We start from the raw sequence: 7,349 nt of genomic DNA, 5'->3' as shown, positions 1-7,349 counted from the left end.
AGAAAGCATTATGTATGCTAAAGTAAGTACTTTCTTAAAGTTTTCTCAAGAATTCACTCAAATGGGGTAAAATATTCTGAAATTCTGTAAGAATTCTGTTAAAATTGTTGTGATATCTGCTGCTATTCTGTTATTTTTGCAAAGACAATGGTGTCTAATTTAGATTTCTTTGATTTATTGCAAGAATTGTAAGGTAACAAAGATGCTGTAATTAACAGCTCTGCACTTTTGGTAGTTAAAACTAAAAGAAGCATTAAAAATGTAACTGTCCTTCTAATCTAAGGTTAACAAAAATAGCATCAGCAAAAAAGTACAATGTATAATTATATTTTTCCCAGCATGTTTTCATTCTTTTTCTCATTGTCTTGCTTTTGAAAACAAATCTGGGCCCCATATTAAAGTATTCAACTATTACGCAAGGATTTTAAAAACATCCGACATAACAAAAATAATTGTTTCAACATCTGTTTCTTTTCAACTGAAATCTCAAGTTTCCTAGATCATCTATAATATAACATAGGCACAGCGGTAATTCAAATTGACTGCTGTTCACTTGGAATTTATATGCTCTTTTAGATACTTTACTGTTTAATAAACACACTTTTAAAATCCCATCTTAATTCAAACATTAAAAGAAATTTGCTCTTCTTGAAATCATACCTATCCATTAGATGCATTTCAGGTCCCCCATCCCTTCCTCAAGTGCTCTCTGTTCTTTGTTTGTTTGTTTGTTGCTATCCTACATAGATCTTCCCTTGTTCTAAATGCCTATATCATGTTTCCTCTGTCTCACTCCCATAGTCTCATGAACTCTTGACTTTTGTGTGAGGCAAAAGCCAACTACACTTCAAGATCTTTGAGAATGATCCTTCTACTTCCCTTCAATATCAACTTCCCATTGATATAGACTGAGTGTTTCAAAAATATTTGACTATTCTCAGTTGGTTTGGAGTAACGAAAGTAGCTCCTGGCACCTGAGTGATTGATGAGAACTATGTGGCCTTCCAACTATGTGGTCTACACCACAGAATCAAATGCAACAACCAGGGCCAGTTAGCTGTTTCTCACAACCAACCCCACTGGAATAATTTTTAAGAGAATTTACTTGGAAAAGTCATAAGTTATTGAGTTCTGAGATGGTTGTTCTTGGTGTTACTATAATTGAGGCATCATGGTCTCCTGGAGACACTGCATGGACCCCTTAATTTCTACTCCTGACTGTAGGGTAGCACTGTTGTCAAATGGGTATCTCATATTTTTAATCTGAGATATTTTCAGTGTGGAGACTGAGAGATAGTTTTATTATAGCACATTATGTTGCCAAAGATGATTAACTAAAAAAACCAGTGCTCAGGCAATGTTTATATAGACCAAATATGCCCAAAAGAATCCAAAGAAGATATGAATTTAGAGCAAAAATGGGAAAAGAGACATAGACACGTGCTTTGTCCTTAGATATTTTTAAAAATTGAATTAAAAATAAGGTCTAGATATAGAAATATGTGGGAATCTAAAACTTACCAATAATATTCCTTGATCACTATCCTTAGCTTTTATTGTCTTTCATAATTTTTCTAAGAAAATCATTCAGAGGAAACATCTTTGAATACCTTTTTTTTGTTATATTCAGCTGAATATATTTGGTTCAATTTTGCAGAACAATTTTGAAAAAATGATCATATACACAAAGAATACGGCAGTATTTTATTACTACTCTGTGGATTGTGGCTGGTCAGTAGGACATTGATAAGTCAATCTGATAATGAAGTTTAAGGGCTCTTTCAATCTAGGACGGCTGTCCTTTTCTCAAAATTTTATTCTCCAGCTCAGTAGCAAGTAGAGAGCCCTTTTTTTGGCTCCTTGCCAAGTAGCATTTTCAACTGGGGTATTTTCAACAGTTTTCTCTATTTCTTCTTTGTAAAAATCTTGAAAATATATGTTTAATGGAATACCATCATCTTCCCTGATAGAGGGCACAGTTCCTGCACTTGATGGGTAACCTATTGACTGGAGAAATGCTTTGTTTTTTTTCCAGAGAATCTGAACTCATAAGACAATCAGAAAATTTCATTTAAATGAAATTCCACAGCAATATAACCATCTTCATTCCGTGCAAACACGTATGGAGGTTGGTTTCCATGGTTACTTGTTACTAGGCCTCTGCTCTCTGTGGTTCAGTGCAGAGCTGGACGAGAGATCAAGCCTAGAGTGTCATTATAATGAAGCAGAAACTGAGAATAATTCTTTAGTCGATGGCCATGCAGCAGTTTAGAACACACACAATTTTCAGGTTACAATTATTAAAAAAAATACCACAGGAGCTTTCTCCTCAACACAGAGCTGCTTATTCAGTAATGTCAAAGGCTCAAGAATAAGAAGAATTGAAAGACTTGAAAGCATAACTCTACTGATTGTCTGTCTCTCTATCTACCTACCTGTCCACTATGTGTGACTAAATGAATGTACTCCTTTATAAAGTTGAGTTTTTCAAAAAGTGTGGAATAGTTTAAGTGCAATATTATAGTTTGTGTCTGTGTGTGCATATGCATATGTACTTAAAGAAAATTCAAGCTTAAAAATGTGTAATTTTACTTAAGGTAAACCCAACAAATAGAAAAATTGAACCTCTTAGGTGAAAAGTTGTTTCCGGGATTCAATATTCAAGGTTAGCGCTGATCTGCTTTGCTCATGCAAATCCTTAATTCTACTTGTGAAGCAATGATTTAATATGGATTTTGGAATAGTGTTTCAAAAAACAAAGCTATACCTTGAAAATTATGTTTTGGTTGTGTATATGTGACCTGTGTAAAATTAGAATAGTTTGATGTATCTTTAGTTTCATTTGGCATCTGAAGAGCAACCATGATGTCATCGTTACCTCCAGATCACTTCCAAAAATGTCGATTGTGACACAGAAATAGGACCCAGGGAACTGATGGTGGAACTACTTGACAATAAACCTTAGATAGATAACCTAAATGTGAGAAACACTTCAAGACATTGAGCAGTAGCCCTTATTATCATGACCTGATGGGCGACAGAAATACTTTCTGTTCTTTCACCATTATCTTCCACTTGTTCTTGGAGACACAGGATCTGTCCCAGGCCGAGATTTCAGTGTTTCCCCTCAGCTTCAAAGGTATGACTTTTTGCAAAGGGCAGAGTGTAATCCTTTCCCTTTTACAAATTTCAAAGCTTTTTTTTTTTTTGTGAAATAGATGAAATCATCAGAGTTGACTAAAGTCATTACAGAAAACCTGAGAAAGCTGAAATAAATGAGAATATTGCCCTGTCCCCTGAAAGCATGGATCTAAGTCATTTTATAAGATACTCTTTTCAAATCCTCAAGGAGAAGATAATTTTCAGCCTATCTGAATGTTTCCAGAACAAAGAAAAAGAAGAAAAAGTATCCTGTAATGCTGGTAACAAAACCTACTAGAGAGTATAGAAAGAAAAGGCCAGCCTCAATTATGAATATAGATGAAAACATAGCAAGTGAATTATCCGCAAATGATATCCAGCTGTATTTACAGAACTAAATCTATCATGGCCAGCGGGGTTTATTTCATGAATGCAAGAATTGATCGGTACTAGGAAATTTATTAATCAAATCCCTCACTTTAACAGATCTAAATGGAAATATATTTAACTATCCACACGTGAAATTTGATTGAATATAATTATCATTTCTATCTCAACATAAAAGACTAGAATTTTTGCCTTGACCCAATAAAACAATATATAGTACGTATCTCAGACTCAAAATCTGCATGATGCTTCATGTTTAATTTGTATCTGTTTAATTGGCTGGTTCAGTTAGCGCAAGTTAAAAGGCACAAGTATTCTAAAACAGAGGCAGTGTTTTAATTCTTTAGAGACAAATTATCTGTGTATCTTTGGGCAGCAGAATCATCAGAAAAGCTAAAAGTACACATGTAGCATCAGTAGCATATATGATGATGAGCATGTGTTTGAGGTCTGACACTCAGCGGGGCCATCTGCTGTGCTGGACAATTGCTTAATTTTGGACAGCAGTTCAACTTCTCTAAATCTCATTTTGTGTAGTTTAAAGTGGACATGCCACTTGTACCTATCCTTCATTTCGAAAGGTTTAAATGAGACGACACACCTTGAGCACTAACCAGGGAGCGGGCACAGTGTGAGCACTGGTGCTGCTGGTCTTTATTATTATTACAATTATTAGGATACATAGAAACAGTTGAAGTAGATACAAAAGAGTCATTAGCTTCCTTATATATGAATAATATCCAGTCTGAATTTTTAATAATATCCAGTCTGAATTAAAAAAAAATCAAATTCAACTTCCTTGTTTTATTTATGAAAACAAAAATTAAATCATCATATAGCATCCAAAAAGCAATCCCATAAATTTTGTATTAGTACACATAGCAAAACAAACTAAAAGAAAACAGAATAATAACAAAAAGTACATCTTGATTGGCTTGAAAGACTTAATTGACTAAAATAATGATTTATTATTATTTTGCCCACAATGTTTTAATTGATGTCTACAAATTTATGGAGAATTGGTGTGACTAATTGACTTTAGGTAGTTATGCTAAGTATATACCTCTCTCAAGTACAAATTAATTTCCTGTTGTGATTTCATATAAGTAAATAATATGTACGCATATTAGGAGGGAGTCTAGTACAAATCTTTCCACTATTTACTCTGTCATTTTCCTTTAACTTCCTATATATGTTACTTCATGGAGATGTATTGTTAGTATTTGAAATTGACTTCATTCTTCCTGATTCAATAGTCCCCAAATGAACAAAAATGACCTGTAATTCATTCATTTATTCACTTATTCATTCACATAACAAATATTTACTGAGTACCTACTCTGTGTCACACACTGTCCAACATGATTGGAACACATTAGAGAACAAAAATGACTTTCTGCTTCATATTCTAGGTGTAATTTCCTTCTACTGCAGGCATATGATTCCTGGGACTATGTAGATTAAAAAAAATAAATTATGGCATATCTGAAAATCTCTCCTCAAAAGAACCAGTATTACTTTGCTTACAGAAGTGAAGTTTGGATATTTTAAATGTCTCTCCCATCTGTCTTGTCCTATAAACTGCTACAGAAAGTGACTTAAAAACAGTGCATTACCTGTATCAGATTCAAATTAGCAGATTCAACCAAAGATCTGCATCTCCAAGACCATGTTGTCATATACTAATTATATTATTCATAACATTTTTTGTATAATATCCTTTGTCTCTTGACAAGCTTTAAATTGTCTCTATTATAATGAAGTAAATACTCCAACAAACATTTTGAATAGGTGTATTGTGTTATATCTTATTTAGAGAAGTGATGTGTCTAGAAACCCTTTTCTCAAGGATCTTACAATCGAGTGTGTGAGACTGTCCCCAAATAATGAACTTTAACATAAATAAGGGAACTTAGGGGAAAGGAAAAAAAGAAAGAAAGCAAAGCAAAACAGAAAAGGTGAAAGGCATTGTCATAAAGCTCAGCGTTGGAAAAAATGGGCAGATATTAATAGGTAGATAAGGAGTGAAGGAGGAAAGGGAAATCCAGTGTGAGAGAACAGGGTCATTAAAGTCATAGAGATGTAAGAGTGAATGTATATTTGAACACTGAACGATGTTTAGAAATTCCAAGTGGCTGGAAAAATAGGATACCTGGAGGGAGCAGCAAGAGATGAGTCTCAAAATGTGTAATTGTGAAGAGCCTTAAATGCTAAGGTTAAGGAGTTTAAAACCTTATCCTGTAAGTAATAGAATATGGTAAAATGTTTTGAAGGACCAAGATCTAACTTGTGCTTTAGTTTAATAATTGTTGATAATTTGGGCAAAGGTAAAAGTTAGTGATATAAAGACCCAGTTAGGAAGCTTGCATGATGATTCATTTGAGATGTGGTATGATTCTGAACTACAGTATTGGAAGAAGATTGTAAAGGAAATAGAACTGAACAGATTAGATGTGGAGGATACAAAGAACTGGATATGATTTTATTACTATCCAGAATGACTTGGGGGGGTGGAGATGTCATTAGCCAATAAAGAGAACATAGGTAAAAAAAGGGATTTCTGGTATTAAAAAAACTTCTTTTTACTTACTTTTAGCTTTGGTTATGTTTAATTTGTGATGTGGGAGGAGTTTAATGTGGAAATGCAAGCTAATAATAATATGTTAGAGTTAAGGCAAATTTCATATTTCAAATTCTACCTTTACATGCCTTTATATTTTGAATATTAGTGACATTAGCCATACTTTTAAAACTTATTACTTATAATTATAAAATATTTTATATATTAGTAAGGAATTGAATGGGTAAATACTTCCTTCATTACTGACTGTATTGGGTTTACATGTTAAAATTTAATTTTTAATATGTTACTTATAATTACCAAATATTTTATATATTGGTAAAGAATTGAATAGGTAAATGCTTCTGTCATCATTGACTGTACGGGCTTCGAGTGTTAAAAATTAAGTAATTGTTAGAAGAGAGTTCAAGAAAGAGAAAAGATGGGGAGGAAGGATAATTAATATTCAGTTCTATCCAAAGAGAGTGTTGGATTACTTTGACTCCTTTCACTCAAATTAAGAATCAGCAGAAACACAGATTTTGAAGGATCACTAGAACGGGTCAGTAAGCTCTTATACGCAAATGCCAGTGGTCTGTGCTCTCCCAGGGAACTGTCCACGGACTTGACTGACTCTCAGAGAAGCAGAGTCTAGACTCAACGTGTTTCAGACTTTCATTCATATAAATCTAATGCACTTCAGGCTTAAAATACACGTTCTGATTTAGTAGGTCTGGAGTAGTATCCAGTATTCAGCATTTCTAACAGGTACCAGGTAATGCTGAAGCTGCTGGTTGAGATTTACAGCGTGAACTTTGGAAGAGAAGAGATGAATGTGATGATTTAAAATTACCCACAGGCTGTTTTAGCAATCCATGGAGATAAAGAACGCTGGGGGTCTTTTTGTATTAAATTATTGAACTCGGTTTTCGTACCTAGTTTGATATGATTCAGATTCTGAACAGTGGCCATGTAGCTGGAAATGACTGATCTCAGCGCAGAATGTGAAGTCACAGGTCTTTTTCAATCTCAGGTACCTGAAAATTGAATGTTGAGTTGTGACGAATTCTTAATCTTGGCTCAGCACAGGGTGGCCTTAGGTGCCACACGTCCCTGTCAGCAGAACCTCCTGTTCTAGTGTTGCTGTGAGATTTTCAACAGCCTCTTCATGTTTTCCTCTTGGCTTTGAAGTTTCTTTGATCTCTCAGGTCCCTGAAGAGAATGGGCAGACTTTCCAGCCTATCAGGAAAATATCTCTCAA

The sequence above is a fragment of the Vicugna pacos genome, chromosome 29 (assembly GCF_048564905.1).
Source record: "Vicugna pacos chromosome 29, VicPac4, whole genome shotgun sequence".
Lineage (NCBI taxonomy): Eukaryota > Metazoa > Chordata > Mammalia > Artiodactyla > Camelidae > Vicugna > Vicugna pacos.
Note: the sequence above shows the minus strand (reverse complement) of the source record.